Source organism: Juglans microcarpa x Juglans regia, chromosome 3D, assembly GCF_004785595.1.
Source record: "Juglans microcarpa x Juglans regia isolate MS1-56 chromosome 3D, Jm3101_v1.0, whole genome shotgun sequence".
NCBI lineage: Eukaryota > Viridiplantae > Streptophyta > Magnoliopsida > Fagales > Juglandaceae > Juglans > Juglans microcarpa x Juglans regia.
Window position 1 is genome coordinate 24,227,443 of NC_054598.1, and position 21,627 is coordinate 24,249,069.

Sequence of the window (21,627 nt, forward strand, 5' to 3'; positions counted from 1 at the left end):
ATTGAGTTTGAGTAAAAGAATCAAAAACTGGAACCAGGTTATGATTAGGCAACCAGTAGTCTGACCAAATATTAATGTTCTTTCCATCTCCTACCCTCCATTTGCACTTGTGTAGTAATAAGCTCTTAGCCTCCCATATATCCATCCACACATAAGAAGGTGTTGTTCCTAGGTTAGCCTCTTTGAAATTGGAAGAAGGAAAATACTTAGTTTTGAAAATCTTGTGTAGCAACATGTCTTCCTCTTTAAGAATTCTTCATCCCTGCTTAGCTAGGAGTGCCATATTAAAGGTCTTTAAATCTTTGAAACCCATTCCCCCATGAGCCTTTGAATCACACATTTCCCTCCAACTAATCCACCTTATCTTGTTTTACTCTTTCTTTTGGCTCCACCAAAATTTAGCTATTAAGCTCTCCAACTCAGTACACAAAGAGGCTTGAAGTTTGAAACAACTCACTGTGTAGGTGGGAATAGAAATGGGCTACAGTTTTGATAAATACCTCTTTATCTCCTTGTGATGGAAGCTTTCCTTTCCACACTTGTAGTTTTTGCCACACCTTATTCTTTAGTTGAGTAAAAGCTTGATATTTCCCTCGACCCACCGTGGGAGGGAGTCCCAAATATTTGTCATAATTTTGGCTTTGTTGAATTCCCCAAAACTGCATGATTTCTGCTTGTTGACTTTGCTGAATACCATGGAAGTCTTATCTCTATTCACCTTTTGTCCTGGGGCTTTTTCATAGACCTCCAGTAGATGAAGAATGCCTATATTAGTCTGTAAGGTGGCCCTGAAAAACAAGACACTATCATCTACAAACATAAGTTGATTAACTTTTGGAGCACCCCTGCACACACAAAGCCCCTCTACTGCCCCTTTCATATTAGCTTTCTGAAGAAGAGAAGTTAGACCCTCAGTACAGAGAAGGAATAGACAAGAGGAGATGGGATCCCCTTACCTTAAGCCTCTAGTAGGATAGATTGGACCCTTAGGCTCCCCATAACAAACTCTACTTCTGCTACCACTTCCACTTTTGAAAAAGCCTTTTTGGCTCTCAAGTGGGATGTCATTAAACATATTCTTTTTCTAAACTATGTTATTCTTTTTCTTAACTATACATATTCTAAGTGATATAATTTATCTTTATTTTTGTTTAACTTCATTGTTAAATCTGATTTAAAATTTTCTGTTTATCCAACCCGATTTCACCAAGTTTCCAATCATTATCCTAAGAAAAATTCTATATACCACACTATAATCTTATTTTCATCCCACTATATAATATGTGATACATTTATCGACATTAGATGATATTTTATTAGATGATTCTTTATCATCCAATAGTGATAAATCAATAAATGTGTCACATCTTACATAGTAGAATGAAAATAGGATGGTGTTGTGGTATGTAACATTACTCTTACTTACAAGACTTATTTTGTTAATTTTATTTTGAAATTCAAATTTTAAAATTCTCACATATCAATAATTGACATGTAGAGAAACAATTTTTTTGTAAATTCTTTTTAAATAAATTTAGCATTTTAAAAAAAAAAATTCTAATCAAATCGGGTGATTAAAAGAAACGAAAAGGAACTTATATAAATGTGCTAAGTTATAGTTAATTAATTAATCTTCATTTACAGTGAGAAATTTAATTGAAAACCATAGATGCAGGAAAATAGAAAGAATGATCAGATATAGTTCACCCAAACTCAAACTCAAAGTACTCCAATTCGGCGACTCCAGAACGAGTTTAAACGAGCGAGTATCGCATGAGCAGTCGTGCAAAGTGATTTATACAGCCCTACTTGGGACATATGGCATGGGCATGCCACGCTATTATTTTTTCAAAAGTATAAATGTTCTAAGTGAGATAATTTATCTTTATTTTTGTTTAACTTGGTTCTTAAATGTTATTTAAAATTTTCTATTTATTTTTCAGTTCCAATCATTATAACAATATTAATAATCCTCAGGAAATGCAGACAACAATTATAATGTCGTAAAACTTTTTTTTTTTTTTTTTGTTTTAATAAGCAAATAGTATGTTTCAATTTATATTTTGAAACTTATTAGGAAAATATGTCAATTAAAAATATTTTTAATCAAAGCGGACGATTAAAAGAAACGAATAGGACGTTATAATAGATGTGCTAAGTTATAGTTAATCAATTAATCTTCATTTGCAACAAGAAATTAAATTAAAAACCATAAATGTAGGAAAATACAAAGAGACATCAAATATATATAGTTCACCTGATTCAAAATCCAACGGTATGGTGCTGACTGCTTGGTGTGCCTCCAATATATATATGCACATGCTCTCCCATCAGTGTCCTCTAAGAATACTTGTTTAAGACAAACAAAATATTAGTAGTCACATGGTTAAGGTATAAATCATGATCTATACCCCATATAAATATTAGGTCTTTTCCAGCACTCAAAATCGTCGCAAAAATTCCATATAATCGCTGCATATGATCATTTTCGGCAATTTTTAGTTCGCTGCATTTTTGAAAAAATTAAGCCTTCACTTCTGATCAATTTCAGTGATAGGTGAAAATCGTCGCAAAAAGCTACTCTTCTTGATGATTTTAGTCTGTCACAAATGTCCCAAAAAAGGACAAAAATATCGTTTCCATTTACTATTAAATCGTTGAGAAAGTCAATTGCGACAATATATATTGTCACAAAAGGTTAACAAATCGCGAAAATGACTAGATCTTTTTTCTAGTGATTATGAATTATCGTTGCCATTATATATTCTCAACAGGTAATTGTCGCCGAAATAGAGATGTGATCGCCGCAAATAAGTTTAATGGACGAAAAAATATTTCCGGATAATTTTACTCACCACAAAAGGTTTTTCACAAAATAAAAAAAAAATGCACAAAAACAGAATACAAGAATTACTTGAACTTCCCAACTCACACCCAAAAGGCTAATCGCTCACAATTTATCGAGGAACCATTCAATTTTCCAACACCCAGCTTTAACATCATATTGTGACTCCTTGCATGTGAAGAAACCACATAAACTTCACAACAATTAAAATAATAAACTCCACATGTTAAGAAATTGCCGCTACAGACACAATATTTTGTTGCGACGAAAAAAGTCACCGCAAAAAGTTAACAATGAATTATGATTCAGCATTTCTCATAATCGCGCTAGAAATCAACGGCGAAATGGAAATCGTCGCAAATAAGGACTATTTGCGATGATCTTAAAATCGCTGGAAATGATCTATTTTCTTGTAGTGATCACAACCACTTGACATTCACTTGATAGAAGAAAAAAAATGGAATAATAACTTAGCAGCAGTATCAGTACTTCAGATGCGTCACATGAGACATAACAATGGTGAGATGAAACAATCTCACCTCATCTCATCTAATTTCAACTAATAATCTCACTACTATTCACAAACAATCTCATCTCATCTCACCATCCAAATGAGTAAGTATCAACACATAAAAGTAAACTAGCATTATTTCTCACTTGTTGAAACTGTAAATCAGATGGAGAAGGCCGAAAAAACATCGAGCTAAATTCATGTGCTCTATTAGAATTTCTTGCAATTGTGCCCAGGTATTCAAGACTCTTGAGAAGTCCCCGACAATACTCACCTGTAAAGCAAACATATGCATTGTTTACAAGATTGTAGTGATGCTCACATAAAAGATCTAGAAGTAGGTAAATATGCACCTCCATGTTGTTGCCAACAAACTAATTCATCACTGCATCCTTAACAGATTGCAATGTCTAATTTCTAGCGCCATTGGTGTAGGCTCCCCAAAACACTCATCCCCATTCAGCATCGCGGGAAGGACTCAAGAAGCAATGGTACTCCCCACCCATCCCTACTCCTCCAGCTATGTAATTTATACAAGTTATTTTGATCTAAAAATCTTGCCCCACGGCTTTTAATGGTGTTTATTTTAGGAAAACCTTTCTTTTTTTGACAGAATAGAATGGTGGTGCAAACTCTAATGTTAGGGAATACAGTTAAATCATGTGCTTCTTTTGTCTGTTTTTTGTTCTGTTTAATTTATTGAATAAACAAATGTTTTAGATAAAGATGACTATGACTCCAAATTACCAACCTCAATCTCCTCAAACACATGTTGGGCATTGATTGTGACTCTTAGATTGTCTTGTATGTTTAAACTGGCATTCACATGAGTTTGAGGGGATTGGATTTTAAGGCACTCCAAAGAGCAATTTATCAGATGATTCACATAGGAAAGTTCTGTCTGTAGAAGTATTTTAAACATGAAGACATAATCACTGTAGATGCAAGATATTTATCAAGTTGACTTTGTCACCAATCAGTCAAATTGAAAGATTGTAAATGTAAAAGTTTGGTTACAACTAGATGACTAAGTTGATAAGTTTGGATAGGATTAGGTAACTAAAATGATAGAGTTTATCCTATAATTAAGTTTGTAATTTTGGATGAATATAAATTATTTATTGATTTTATCTATAATAATATTAAGTTTATCTATGAGATATTAGAGGTTGTTTAGATAAGTTATAAGTATGAAAATCGAGTCCCAAGGAGTCTGCACTTACCCAGAGAAGAGGTCGAACTTAAATATGTTACTGCAAAGAAGATTTAGCATATATGTCAGCATTTCGTCAGGAAATGTCTTCACGACAGATTTCTATTGAAACTAAAACTACTTTCAGATTGTTTATTTAAGGGATCCTACTGGTTAGGATCTATAGAGATTTAGATCTAGATATTTTCTAGAGCATTTTTCAGTGCATATTTTGGTGAGAAAATTCCTTGGAGAATTTTCATATTGTTTCTCTCAAAGAGTGTGATCGTGCTCCATATTGGAGAATTGATTTATTGAGTTTCAGCCACTGGAGTTCCAGAAGAAAAACCAGTTTTTGAATATCATCAGAGGCTCTGTCTGCTACTACGGTAGAAGAAAAATGGATCATTTGTCTAGTCAAGTAAGAGTGTCAATTGACAAAGATTTTATAATTGAGTTTTACTTGTAATTGATTTTCAAATAATAAAATTGATTTTTTCTAGGTTTGGCTACCTCATAGGGTTTTACCTTTAAAGAGTTTTTAAAGGGTCTCCCTCTGATACCAATATTGGTGTTATGCAATTTATTTACTTTATGTTATTGCTTAATTATTAAATAATTGCATGGTTAACGACTAACCAATTTGTTGAATGAATTGGTAGATATAAAAGTTTGGATAAAACTAGGTGACTAAGTTGATAAGTTTGGATAGGATTAGGTGACTAAAATGATAGGGTTTATCCTATCATTAAGTTTGTAATTTTGAATGAATGTAAATTATTTATTGATTTTATCTGTAACAATATTAAGTTTATCTAAGAGGTATTAGAGGTTGTTTAGATAAGTTATAAGTGTGAAAATTGAGTCCCAATGAGTTTGCACTTATCCAGAGAAGAGGTTGAACTTAAATATGTTATTGCAAAGAAAATTTAGCGCAGATGTTAGCATTCCATCAGGAAACGTCTTCACGACAGATTCCTACTAAAACTAAAATTGCTTTCAAATTGTTTATTTAAGGCATCCTATGGTTAGGATCTATAGAGATTTAGATCTAAATATTTTCTAGAGCATTTTTTAGTGCATATTTTGGTGAGAAAATTTCTTGGAGAATTTTCATATTATATCTCTCAAAGAGTGTGATCGTGCTCCATGTTGGAGAATTGATTGGTTGAGTTTTAGTCACTAGAGTTCCAAGAGAAAAGTCAATGTTCGAAAATCGTCAGAAATTCTGGCTACTACTTCGTAGAAGACAAATGGGTCATTTATCTGGTCAAGTAAGAGTGTTAATTGACAAAGATTTTATAATTGAGCTTTACTTGTAATTGATTTTCAAATAATAAAATTGATTTTTTTCTCAATTTGGTTGCCCCGTAGGCTTTTACCTTTAAAGAGTTCTTTAAAGGGTTTCCCTTCAACACCAATCTTGGTGTTATGCAATTATTTACTTTATGTTATTGCTTAATTATTAAATAATTGCATGATTAGTGACTAACCAATTTTTTGAGTCAATTGGTAGATATTTCCACTGCATTACAATACAGAGATATTTGGGCAATTTCAGTAGGCATCAAAGAGTGGTTCACTCATTCTTAGGGGTGTAAATTTAAATCTGAAAACCGGACCGGACCAAACCGGGGACCGGTTGGTCCGGTTTTGAACTGGTCCAGTCCAGAACCGGTTCCTATATTATGAAAACCGGCCGGAACCGGTCCGATTTCGGTTCCTTAGTTTCAGAAACTGGACCGGACCGAACCGGACCGGTTGGAAAAATTATATCTATAAAAATTAATTTTATATATTATACAAAATAATTATATATATAAGTTTTATATATAATATATAATTATATATTAAATTTTTATATATAATATATAATTATATATCATATATGAAATAATTTCATATTATAATTTATAAATTATAGCATAAAATGTTAATCTTAAATATAAACATTTATAATTTGTTTGATCATATATTATTAATATAATTATATATAAGATAATGTTATTATAATTTATAAAAATAAAAGTTTAATCTTAAAGATAAATATTTAATTGATCATATGCTTTAAACATAATATATATATATATATATTAAATTATTAATAATATTTTATCATAAGAAGTAACACTTTTTTATATGTTTTTTACATTTTAAAAAAATCGGGAAACCGGACCGGACCGGACTGGAAATCGGTAAAATTGGATGTACCGGTTTAAGAGGGTAACCAGGGCGTAATCGGTTTTGAAAAATGAAAAACCAGTTCTGTCCTATATTTTGTTCAAAACCGGACCGGACCGGACCAGTTACACCCCTACTCATTCTAGTGTGATTCATTCCCATGTTATCTATCTTGCTATATGTCCCGCCACACTTTGATGGGGAAAACTATGCATATTGAAAAGTTTGTATGAGAGTTTTTCTTAAGTCTTTGGATGAACTTGTTTGGTGTACAATTAAGCAAGGGTGGACTAAACCCAAGACAACTATTGATACTTGGACAAAAGATGGGATCACCAACTCTAATTGGAATAGCAAATGACTTAATGTTATCTTCATGATTGTATCTCCTGATGAATTTAAAAGAATCTCGATGTGTGAGATTGCTAAAAAAGTGTGAGATATCTTGGAGGTTACACATGAGGGGACAAAGATTGTAAAAGTTCAAAATTACAGTTGCTAACCTCAAAATTTAAAGAGATTAAGATGCTGGAATATGAAAGTTTTAATGATTTTTATGCTAAACTTAACAATGTTGTAAATTCCAAGTTCAATCTAGGCGAGAAGGTGGAAGATTCAAGAGTTATGAAAAAGATCCTAAGATCTCTACCTGAAAGATTTCGCCTAAAGGTGATTGCTATAGAGGAAAACAATGACTTGGATGCAATCAAGGTTGATAAGTTGGTAGGTTCTCTACAAACCTATGAATCTTCTCTTTCTCAAATAAGAAAAGGTAAGTCCATTGCTTTCAAAACTATGGAAGAAGATTGTAAAGATATTTCTGATAAGGAAAATCTAAATGATGTGGACGTAGCACTTATTGCTAGAAAATTCAAGAAATTCATGTTTAACAAGAAAACAAATGGAAAGTAAAAGAAAGGTAAGAAATTTCTTGCTAAAAATAGTGATTTCAAAAAATGGAACAAAAATAAATTGGAGCAAAAAGATAAAATTAAGTGCCGTGAATGCCTAGGTTATGATCACATAAGAATTGAGTATCCAAACTTTAAAAAAACCAAATTTGATTCTGAAAATTTCAATTCATCATGTGAGGATGAAACTTCATTTATAACTCTTTCTACTGTTGTTAATGAATTTTCTGATGTTAATTTAACCAAATCTAAAAGTTATGATGATGATAGTGATTCAGAGGTTGTTATAGTTGTGGTTGATCATGAGCTAGGTTTACAAGAATCCTATAATGAACTATGTGAAGAGGTGGTCAAGCTGGAAAAACTAAATAAGAAGCTCTACAACAAGCTCACAACCATGGAGAATAAAAAGAATAATATGTCCGAGACATTAAAAGTTTCTGAAGTTGAAGTATCAAGATTGAACACACAAAGAGAAGTACTTGGGAAGGTATTGGAAAAAATTTAAGAATACAAGCAAAAAATTGCAACTCAGAAATTAGATGAGATGTTGAACATTCAAAAATTCAACTGTGATTGCACAAGTTTGGAGTACATGACTTCCCAAGGTATGGAATTTCAAGACTCATCATCTACTGCCACTTCATCAAAATGTATCATTTTTGTTAAAAGAAGTAAAGATGAGGAAGCTCCAAAGAAGGTTGTGTCTAAAACTCATGTTCCAAGAGCATCCCACAATGGATCAATGACAAAGAAGCCCAACCAAGGTAAGTCTAAAAGTAAGTTTACTTTTACTTATCATTTTTGTGGTATGCTTAGTCATGTAAGACCACACTGCTTTAATTTAAAAGAAAAAGTGCAAGAAAAAAAATTTAGAAAATAAGGTTGAAGAGTTGAGTCATCAAATAATCTCCATAAGCCTTAAACTTGGTGAACTAGCAGAATTTTGTCTTCTCAATGAAGGAAAAAGTGTGCAAAGTGATATGGATAAGTCAAAACATAAAGTAAAATGGGTGGTCAAAGAAGATAGTGAGTGGACCTTGTCAAGAAAGAAAGTCATTGGTGTGTTGTAATATCAAGTGAGAGACACCTTATATTATTGCATTAGTCTAGGACATGTATTTTTGTTTTGTTTTGTTTTATGTTTCTGTTTTTCAGCTTAAAATACATTATTTTTCTGGTTTGTTTCTATTTTTTTTTTTTTTTTTGAAGTGCATGGTTGATATGTCAAAGTTTTAAGCACATGTGTTCTCACAAAATAAATTCTTGAACTTATGCATCTCTCTACTTTGTGCAGTTCATTTTGTGCATACTAACCCCATAGGTCATCTTGATAAAGTTTGTTTACAAAGTACTGTGAGGAATTTATATATATGCACCTTATAATTAAATCCTTTTTTTTTATTGAGATGCTCACCATAGAGAAAGTCCATGTTTCGAATTGACTAATACTAGTTGAACCTAGTATAATAATAAAGGGATCTTTCCTTATCAAGTGCAAATGGTTAATCCATATAGAAAAATTCAATGTTGAATCATTGCGGAAAAAGACAAACATCCTATACGGATTTGTCCCTTAAGTTCTTATAGAAAAAATCGCTGCTCAAATCATTGTAAAAAAAGATGAGCAACAAAAATGGACATGAAAGGAGAGTTGTGCAAACAAGTATTTGGAGGAAATACTCATGTATCTAGACCCTAGCATAAAGTTTAACTTTTGAGTTGGGTGACAATCATTTGGGAGCATCTATAAGAAGAAAATATTTATAAATAATATTATCAAAAATATATTGAAGAGAAAAGAAAGAAAGAGTTACTATTCTATATAGGTTTGCTCATTCACACACTCATATGAATTTTGACATTGATGATCTTATGAGGTGTGAACATCCATGGTCATTGTTGCAAATAAGAGGGTGTACTCTATTGAATTTTCTTTGTGAGTGACACTATATTTGAATTAAAATGCATCAGGCATGTTACTTGCCCCATTGTTGATATATATAAAACTAAAAATTTTGTTAAATTTTTTATTATTTATTTATTTTGGTTTATATAAAATAAATAAAATGGTAAAAATATAAAACATATTTTTTTATTTTTATTTTTTTTATTATTATTTTTTTATGGGTCAGCGTTGGGCATGTGTGATGTTGAATTAGAAGTATGGGAGGTGTTTTTGTTTTAATGGGATTGGTCTCAGTGGGACGCTAAGGCAAAGTGTATATACACGGCTTTTAGTCACTTAAAAGGATTTAAGGGACTTAAGCCACAAACTCTCCTAGCCCTCTTTCTCAATATTAGTTTCCCTTTTCTTGTGATAACATACTCACAGCACCTTCATCCCTTATCTCAAGTCTTATATGCACGCGTACTTCTCGTGATTAAGGCCCAGAACTAATACCTCTAATCTACGTTCCTTCATCATGGTAAGGTTTCTATCTCAATCAAATCTCTCTCCTTCTTAAAGTCTAGGGTTGGGCGCATATTTATGGAGATTGGGTTATTGATTTTAGTTATGTGATGTTGGGTCCTGGATTTTGGTTGGGCTAAGTAGACATTTACACATATGAGTATATGGATTTATATTATGCATGTATTAAGGATGATTTTTTGTGAGTTATGTGATTATACATTTCGGTTTTAACCAAGTGCACACCAAGTGTTTGTGTTTATTCCTCAACTAAGTCACACTACTTATTTGTGCATAGTTGTTGTATTTCTCTTATCCATACATTTAGAACATAAAATTGGTTTGTTTTTATGGAGAGTTGAGACATTTCCGAGTGGTTCATCATGTCATGTACTTCATTGGAAATTCACATATTATTGGAAATATAGTGATTCTTGTCAGATTAGTGACAGAAAGGGAGAGTGGAGAGAAGAGCTTTGATTTTTTTTTTTTTTTTTTTTTTTGTATTGTGGAATTTAGGGGGAGTTGAAGTAAGTGTGTTGCTTAGGTGAAATTGATTTTTTTATATTTTAAGATAGATTAAAATTGAGGGGGAGAACTAACTATAAGACTGAGGGGGAGAACTAAATTTTGGTTTGCAAAAATTACTTTAAAAACTTTTACTTGATGGTTGATTTCATTTAAGGTTATTTTTGCTGGACATAATTCTGATATTGGACTAGAACATGGTTAGACTTTGAATTAGATTTTAAATCTTGAGAACTTTGATAGTACTAATCTTAGTCATTGTTCTATGTCATTATTTTTTATTCTTAATTATTTGCTGGGAATTTATACTCAGTTTCTTGGTCGGCTGGTTTTGCTTTGACAGGTTTATATTATATTCATCAAGTTGATTTTGTCACCAATCCGCCAAAGGGAGAGATTGTAGATGCAAGACATTCATCAATTTGGCTTTGTCACCAATCCGCCAAAGGGGGAGATCATAGATGTAAAAGTTTGATTAGGACTAGGTGACTAAGTTGATAAGTTTGGATAGGATTCGATGACTAAAATCATCAAAAATTTTGGCTGCTACTATGGTAGAAGACAAATGGGTAATTTGTCTGGTCAAATAAGAGTGTCAATTGACAAAGGTTTTGTAATTGAGCTTGTAATTAATGTTCAAATAATAAAATTGACTTTTCTGCGTTTGATAGTCCTGTAGGGTTTTACCTTTAAAGAATTCTTTAAAGGGTTTCCCTTCTATACCAATTTTGGTGTTATGCAATTTATTTACTTTATGTTATTACTTAATTATTAAATAATTATATGATTAACAACTAACCAATTTATTAAGTGAATTGGTAGATATTTCACAAGATTACAATATAGGGATATTTGGATAATTTCAATCACCATAACAGGTGGAGGTGGACATACCATGATGAAATACAAGTAGAATCAACACTGTACTTGATGATAAGAGCAGATGAATGTGGATGTCATCAAATAAATAAATTGATGAATCTCTCACTCCTATGGTCCAAATCAAATGCAACGGAATGACACCATCTATATTTATAACAACAACAACAACAACAACAACGATGATAATAATAATAATAATAATAATAATAATAATAATAATAATAATAATAATAATAATAATAATAATAATAATAATAATAATAATAATAATAATAATAATAATAAATGTTGCATCTTATTTTCTAGCTATAATTCAAGTTAGCTATATATTTATGATTTAATATACATGAAAAATTATTTGACAATGTTACTTTAAGAATTATAGTGGAGGATGACTCGATAAATGATCAAACAAGAAAAATCTTGAATCTCCAATTGGAGGAATTAGTTTATTGAAGAAAGAAAATGCCTTAACAACTATTTCATTGTCCACAGCATAATACTTACAATAATATATTCTGCAAACTATTACAAAATAATTTGCAGCTATTACAAAGTGCTTCAATCTGACTCATATTTTTCTGCACTTCTTCAAAATCGACATCATCTTGCCAGTGGGAAGAATCTTGATCCTTTCTCATTTGTCCTGTGACCATGCATCTTCCAGGTGAGTTACTAAATATTTTTAAATTATTTGTTATATTGGAACTTTAGAATTTTGTTGTGTTTGTATTTCACTTAGATTTGCTAAATTCCAACTTTCTACCATGAGATTTATTATTGTTATAAAATGGCCTATTTAATCACTCTACTGTGAACATTGTATTGGTATTATATTTTGAACAGATCTTGATTTGTGATTTTTTTTTCTCTTAAACGGTTATAAAAACAATGAAGATTTCCATCTTCAACATATAAATATTTTTTGGACCAGTAATCAAATCTTCAACAAATAAATATTAGTACTATTATCTAGCCACATGACCGGTAAAATGAAGGTATTTATATAAATTGATGATACTTTTGTAAGTTACTTTATAAAATGATCTCATTTAAAACACAGTTGTATAAAATGTTGTACAAAAGGTTGTATATCTATTATTTTCCATATCCTCTTGAACTTTTTTGAGTTGATGTAATTTCACAAACCTGGAATAACATGAGTTTTTTTCTTTTCTTTTTTATTTATTTACAGTCCATAAAGATCATATTGCACATTAGGAAGGATAATGAATTGTGAAAGGAAAGTGAAATGCTAAAAAGAGAGGAGATAAAAAGGAAGGTGAATGAACTTAAGAAGAGAGAGGAAGATGTACAAAAAGAGTACCATTTGAACGGGGATCTTAAAGAGCTTCATAGGCAAAATGCAAATATTAGAACCCTACCTTCTACTGATCTACGTGTATTGGGATATATATATATATCACTATTATTTCACTACAACAAAATTTAGCGTTTGTGATAAACGAAACCGTCACAAAAAATAAGTAAACCGTAACTAAAAGGCGTCATAAAATGTTTTTTGTGACGGTTTATTGTTCAACCATCACAAAAAGTTTTTTTGTGAATGCTGGAAGTCTTCTATGAGATGTAATGTTCGAACGTGAAGATTTTTTGTGACAGTTAAAATTATCACAGAAAGTAATGTTCGCACGTATAAACCGATGTTCGAATGTTAACTCGGAGACGTTTGAATGTAGCATTCGATGTTAAAGGAGAAGAGTTCGAATGTAAAATTTTTAACCCGTTCAGATGTTAGTTTGTCGTTCGCACGTATCTATTCTAATCATTCAAACGTTTATATTGTTTGTGCATTATACTGTGCAAACATAGTGTCTTACGTTAGAACGTTTTGTTGGAATTTACTGGTATGTTGTTCAAATGTTTGTTGTTTACATGCGAATGTTATGATCATAAATAGTAATTTCATAAAATTAAAAAGCATACAAATTGTTTTATATTACACCATAAATTTATCAACTAATAATATCTTATAAAGTTGTAAAAATAGACAATATTAGCAACACTAGACTAGTATATATAGTATATATACTATATTAGTGCACTATGTACTAGTATAACATATACTAGTACATAGTGTTATTAGTATAGCATATATTAGTAGCTTATATTATGTTAACACATAACATTAGTTGTTAATTACACTTTAATAATATATTAACAACATTATACTAATATATATACTATATATAATATACTAGTGCACTATGTACTAGTATAACATATATACTAGTGCATAGTGTTATTAGTATAACATATATTATTAGCTTATAATATGTTAGTACATAACATTAGTTTTAATTACACTTTAATAATATATTAACAACACTAGACTAGTATATATAGTATATATACTCGTACATAGTGTATAAATAATATATTATTTAGTATAAATTATAAAAAATTAATTCTAAAGACATTCGAACGTACCAATATAACGTTCGCATGTCTCGGGCATTAAGTGACAAAAGTTCGCACGTAATAACACAACACTCGTATGTCACAGGAATTAAGTATTTTAACGTTCGAATGTTAAAATTTCAGATGTCTTTCTCACTCATCTCGTCACGTTCGCATGTTAACACTTAAACGTTCAAACGTTACGTGTATATAAGCTTCAGTCTGAACGTGAAACGGCATAACGTGCAATTTCTCACAAATATATACTTGTTGCCTCCATCGCATACCGTCTCTTGCATCGTCGCCACCACCGTCAAACTCCACCACAAATGTCACAAAAGAGGTAGGCATCCCTCTTTAACCTTTAGTTAGATTTTTTTTATGTTTAATTGAGATTTCTAGGGTCCCCGAAACCAATTGGTGGCTAGACTTTCATCTTGATTCTTCGGCCATCACGGGTTGCCAATGGCCAAACGACCACCATAGAAAGTTTTCTTGAAGTTTATACTTTGTTTCTATGGTGGCTTTGACCACTTTCATTGTGTTAGAGATGTTAGAGAATGGTTGAGTCAACTAAGTTATTTATGTCTCGTAATGTTCGAATGTTATACCATCCAAATGAGGAAGACGACCTACATGTTCGCACATTAATCATATAACATGTGAATGTTCTACAGTACGTGCGAACGTATTGAGAGTTTGCGAATATATTTTTACATTCAAATGACATTTATAAAGTTCGCACATATGTTCATATTCTTGAGTAGCACATACGTGCAAACGTTATTTAGAATTCGTACGAATGTAAAACCTTTCAGTTGCCATAAACCAAATATACGTTCGAACTAATAGTTATGTACGTTTGAACGTACTATTCAATATGTTCAAGAGCTTTCTCATGTGTGAACGTATTTTTTTGTATTTCAAACGTATGTTTTAGCCGTCACGTTTGAATGTAACTCATCTTACGTTGGAATGCTTATTTTAGAGGAAATTAACGTGCGAATGTAAAAACTAAAATGTTCGCACGTTTAAGTTTAACGTTTGAACGTGATATTTTATGTTCGAACATGTTCTTGAAATAATTTAGATTACAATACATAATATGCATCATAGTATTAAATTGCTCAAGTTTTTTTTCTTTCTTTTAGGATATGGCTCATCTTTTAACGACTAGGAAAAGGGGGAAGGAAGGAACAATCCAAGACACGTCTCAAATCGGGGCTCAAACAATGATGTTCGAATGAGAAGTCATGATCAACTAGTTTCACAAACTCATATGAGAGCAAAAGAGCGTTCAAGAAGTGTTTGTTACGAGAGGCTGGATGAGTATCTGCACATTGCGGGGTAGCATATACCCTTTAATGGTTCGGGAGTTTTATATGGGATGTGCTCCATGCTTCAGGATGCATCCTCTCACACCGTGACAGTACGTGGTATTCAGTTCGAGATCTCGGTGGATGTCATAGTCGACTTCTGGGGATCCATCGCGTAGTTGAGATTATTAACACAAACATACCAATGGCAATTGAAGACTCACCAAGCATAGATGGAGACTTACCAAATGAAGACCCCTCACAGCCTCCTCAATCATAGCAACGGCTATCAATCACACTCTACTCAATCACAGTAACGGCAACAATATCTTATGAAGATACTTCAGCTCTCTCATACAACGGCTACTTCTCTATTATATTTTTGTCAACTTACCTTGTATACGTAGTATTCCAAACAGTACAATACCTCTAGTCTTGTTGTAATGAACACTACAAATAGCAATGATAGACTCTCGGCATACTCACGATGACTGAGGCTTTGTATCAAACAGCTTAAGCTCTTATTGTATTTATGGTATTAGAGACCGTGTGAGTGAAGAGAGTCTTCCTCCATGGCCACCATTGCTCTCAATGTTGAAAATTTTGTCACTCTACACCTCAACAATAGCAATTACCCTCTTCGTGAACAACTCCTAGCCTTGGCTGAGAGCCACGACTTAGTAGATCACCTTCTTCGTGAGGACTCTGCTCCTCCCGGATTCAAGCTTCCTCGTGATGGAGCATCAGACTCGGGAAAACTAGAACAAACCCCAGAGTACCTTCAATGGCGCAAATCAAATCGCCTACTAAGAGGATGGATTATTGGTACCCTTTCGGAAGAGGCACTTGGCCTTGTTGTCGGAATGGACTCTGCCCATCACGTGTGGATGGCACTCAAGGCAACGTATGCTCATGATTCACAAGAACGTGAATTTCATCTTACCTAGCAGCTTACATACCTCAAAAAGGATCCCGCAACGCCACTTGCAGATCATCTCCGAACCTTCAAAAATCTGTGCGATAGCTTGGCTTCGATCAGGAGACCAGTTGCCGACAAAATGAAAGTGTTTTCTCTGTTAAACAGCCTCAGTGCCCGTTATGAGCCGTTCACCACCTCGATGCTCAAACCTCCCATGCCCTCCTACACTGAGATGCTCCCATTCCTTCAAGGGTATGAAATCCGGACTAACCTCCATGATTCTAACAATTCTTTTGTGTTTTATGGTCATCGGGCAAGTTCGGCGACCTTTAAGGACCACTATGGTGGTGGTCGTTCGCAGCAAAGGACCTTCTCCTCCCCTGGATGTGGGTTTCATCCAGCCAGTCACTCCACACGCGAGATGCAACACGGCTTGGTTCCACACACAGGGGGTCCTTCAAATGACACGTCTTCTACACTGGAACTCACTGAACGGCCCACCAAGGCCCGTGACCCACCACCTATATGTCAAATTTGTGGAAAGAGGGGTCACGTTGCACTTAAATGTTGGAATAGATGTAATCACTCATACCAACCTGACGATATTCCTCAAGCACTGGTCGCTATGACATTGGACCAGCTTTCTCCCAAAAATGAATGGATTGCAGACATTGGAGCATCTGCTCATATGATAGGTAACTCAGGTATGCTTGAAAATTTACGTCGTTATTTTGGTACTGATGCTGTCATTATTGGTGATGGTAGTTCCCATGCTATTACACATGTTGGTGATACATATATTAATAATGGTTCCCCTCGAATTAAATTACGTGATGTACTTTTAGTACTAGCACTAGCAAAAAATCTTTTATCTATTGGCCAATTTACTACTGATTATCCGTATAACTGTGAATTTTATGGTGGTCGTTTTGTTGTTAAGGAACGGGAGACCAATCGCGTCCTAATGAGTGGATAGCAGAAGGGTAATCTCTACACTTTATCTGCACCGTACGAAGCACATTTCTCAACTCGTTTTCGAACTGTCTCTGAAGATGTGTGGCATCAGCGTTTGGGACATCCTCAGGCCTCGACTATCCAAGTCCTTAAATCTAAAGGGCTTATTCAAATTTCAGGCACTAATAAAATTCAGTCTATTTGTGAAAGTTGCCAATTAGGCAAATTAAGCAAATTTCCTTTTTTACCCTCTTCTAGTTTAACTCATGCTATTTTTTATAAAGTTTATTGTGATTTATGGGGTCCTGCTCCAGTTGTTTCTGTTGGTAAATTTTCTTACCATGCCTGCTTGATTGATGCCTTTTCTAAATTTATGTGATTCATTCCTCTCCGCAAAAAATCTGATTTTTTCTCTGCCTTTTTATCTTTTGAAAAATATGTCGAATGACAATTCAATAAAAAAAATAAAAGTTTTTCAAACTAATGGGGGTGGTGAATTTGCTAACAATTAGTTTACCTCTCATTTACACCAACAGGCATTATTCATCAATTTTCCTACCCCCATACCCCTGAACAAAATGGCACCATAGAATGTCGTCATCGTACTATTCGTGAACTTGGTATGACAATACTTTTTCATAGTGGTGTTCCAAAACGTTTTTGGGCTGAGGCTTTTGCCACTGGTCTTTTTAATTAATCGTCTTCCCACTTCTACTCTTAATTTACAATCCCCTTTCTCAATTTTTTATGGTACCTTTCTTGATTATCGATCTTTGCGTGTTTTTTGCTCCAAATGTTATCCCTATACTTCGGTTACTAAGCAAAATAAATTTGATCCAAAAACCCTACCATGTGTCTTCTTAGGCTATAGTGACCGTCATCGTGGGTTTAAATGTTATCACCCACCTACTTGTCGTACTTGCGTTTCTCGCCATGTTGTTTTTTATGAACTTACTTTTCGTTATATAAATCCTGAGAACGTTCACCTTTCCCCACCATCCGAGCCAACGTTGTCTATCTTTGACATCTGGATTACACCCCCCTCGACCTCACATACTACCTCCTCTCTCTCTAACCTAAATATTCCACTACCCTCACCCATCTCTTCCCTCGCCCCTAACCCACCACCCCATCACCCGGCTGTAGCCTCTTCTGACGGCTCTCCTTCATCTCCATCTCCATCTCCAGGTCTTTTGCATACATTGACCCCACCTCCGCCACTTGAACATACCATGATTATCCGATCCCGTGCTGGTATTCGCAAACCCAATCCAAAATATGCACATTTCTATGATCTTAGTCATATACCTAGTGAGCCCAAAACCATTCGATCTGCCCTCCATCACCCTGGATGGACTCAAGCCATGCTTGATGAGCTAAAAGCCTTACAAGATAACAATACGTGGACTCTTGTTCCTCGTGAGTCCTCTATGGATGTTATTAGTTGCAAATGGATTTTTAAAACCAAACTCAATGCAGACGGCACACTTGACCGGTTGAAAGCTCGTCTAGTCACCAAAGGCTTTCACCAAATAATTGGTATTAACTACCATGAAACTTTCTTTCCGGTGATCCAACCAAGCACTATCCGGACTGTTATTACTATTGCCTTGATCAACCATTGGGACATTCGACAGCTGGATGTCAAGAATGCATTTCTCCATGGTGATCTCCATGAACCCGTCTACATGGAACAACCTCCAGGTTTTATCCACTCAACTCACTCTTCTCATGTTTGTAAATTAAACAAAGCTTTGTATGGCTTAAAGCAAGCTCCACGCGCTTGGTTTGATAAGTTCAGTAATTTCTTGCTTACATATGGTTTTAATTGTAGCACTGCTGATTCCTCTTTATTCATTTATCGTTCTTCTCGTGGTTGTCTTATATTACTATTGTATGTTGATGATATGTTACTTACTGGTTCATCCTTAGATTTTCTTTCTGAATTTATTCTCACCCTTAGTAGTCAATTTGCCATGAACGACCTGGGTCCTATTCATTATTTTTTAGAGGTTCAGATTACTCAAACTCTTGAAGGCCTCATTCTGACCCAAGCTAAATATGCCCGTGATATTATAGACCGTGCCCAAATGAGTGACTGTAAGCCCATGGGCACTCTCATGATGGCTAAAACCAAAGGGCCTACATCCACAACACCATATCCTGACCCTGCTCATTATAGCAGCCTTGTTGGTGCTCTTCAATATCTTACCCTTACTCGCCCTGACCTTGCATACAGTGTTAACTTTGTGTTACAATTTATGCACTCCCCTACTGACGCTCATTTTAAAATGGTCAAACGTATACTCAGATATGTGAAAGGCACAGTTGAGTTAGGCCCAATGTTTTGAATACCGTACCGGATAGCGTACCGGTCAAGGCACTGGAACGAAATATTTCGGTACCGGTACCGTTTCGGGATAGCGTTTCGGGATAACGTTTCGGAATAGTCGATCTATAAATAAATTATATATATAAATATATATAAAAATTATATTCTAAAATAATAGTCTATATATAAATAAATTATATACAAATACATATATATATAAATTATAAATAGTCTAGTCTGAATTGAGGGTTAAAAAATAAGTTTGTAGTTTGAAAAAATGAAAAAAAAAAAAAACACAGGCCAAAATATCGGCCGGTACCGGCCGAAATATAGGCCGGTACAGGCCGAAATATAGGCCGGTACAGGCCGAAATTGAGGCCGGTATGACCGGTACCGGCCGGTACGGCCGGTACGGAACAGGTATAGTACCTGTACCGGCCAGACGGCCGAAACGAAAAATTTCGGCCGTACCGGCCGGTACGGTACGAAATTTAAAACTTTGGTTAGGCCTTCATTTCAGTTCCAACTCTACACTTGATCTTTATGCTTTCTCTGATGCAGATTGGGCTGGATGTGCACTCACCTGACGCTCCACAACAGGCTATTGCGTATTTCTCGGTAGTAACTGTATTTCTTGGTCCACAAAGAAGCAACATATTATCTCTCGCTCGAGTACCGAAGCCGAATATCGAGCTATGGCCCAAACCACTACTGAACTCACTTAGATCTCTTTCCTTCTTCGTGATCTTGGCATCACGCTACATGCACCACCTATGCTGCTTTGTGTCAATCTCAGTGCACTTTACATGACTGTTAACCCGGTTTTCCATGCTCGAAGCAAACACATTGAGATCGACTATCACTATGTACGTGAACGTGTTGCTCTTAGGCTTCTCCATACTCACCATGTTCCAGCATCTTCGCAACTTGCAGATATTTTTACCAAACCACTTGGGCGCCCGGCTCTATCTCATTTGTGTACCAAACTTGGCCTCGTACCTCGGCATAGTTTGCGGGGGCATATTAACACAAACATACCAATGGCAATTGAAGACTCACCAAGCATAGATGAAGACTTACCAAATGAAGACCCCTCAATCACAGCCTCCTCAATCACAGCAACAACTATCAATCACACTCTCCTCAATCACAGTAACGACAACAATATCTTATGAAGATATTTCAGCTCTCTCATACAACGGCTACTTCTCCATTAGATTTTTGTCAACTTACCTTCTATACATAGTATTCCAAACAGTACAATACCTCTGGTGTTGTTGTAATGAACATTACAAATAGCAATGATAGCCTCTCAGCATACTCACGATGACTGAGGCTTTGTATCAAACAGCTTAAGCTCTTATTGTCTTTAGAGATATCTACTGCAGGAGATGCTCAGCCTAGGGATGGATCCCGAGTAGATGCAGATGTAGGCACTTCTGCATCATTTACTAGCCCAATTGACCGGTTAGGGGCTGAGGATACTAATGAGGAGGATTGCAGCCGAGATGAAGATTTTTACATCCTCACTAGGAGTGACCGAGAGTGGATCGATAGGAAGAACTCCTTTAGTTAGGTACAGCTCCTCCCTTTTTTCTGTATGTTGCCTCTTATTGTTAAAACAAATGTGGATCATGTTGCACATAAAGCCACATTTAGCTGGACTCGTGCACAATTCTTTATACAAGTGGCACGTGGAGAGCGCATCGATTTGCCACTTCATATTTTTTAGAGATCCGTTATGCGGCGAGCGTCGTCTCCACGAACAACCTCACATATGAAGTCCTCATTACCAAGCTATTACTGGCCCGGAGTGTGCAACCCAATGTGAATGAATGGATGATAGACTAGATGAGCCCCATCGACATAACCACACACCGTCGAAGCATTGGATAGGGGAGGGGGCATGCTTGACGTTAGCCTAGCCCTATACTATATCTTATTCCTTCGAACCAGTTTGGGCCCAGTGTTGCTCCCCATATTGGGAGTACTAGTTAGCCGCCGACGGGTACATCTATGGAAGATGTTCTGCTTACTTGGGTTGATGCGATGGTTTCAGATAGTACTGCGCACATTGACCAAAAGATCGCGTCAGTAGAACAAAGTGTTGGAGATTTTGTCACCATGTTCTCCATTGAATAGATATCCTGGACGCAAAGGTCAACGCATTGACTAGCGATTTTAATAAATATGTAACCAACTCGTTCTGAGTATTTTTCACT

General features: G+C 34.7%; 1 protein-coding gene across 1 annotated transcript in view; it reads left to right on the top strand.

The window, feature by feature from the left end:
- The window catches only part of LOC121255906, a 57,738-nt gene that overhangs the window by 25,670 nt on the left and 10,441 nt on the right, over nucleotides 1-21,627 (top strand). The window lies entirely within an intron of this gene.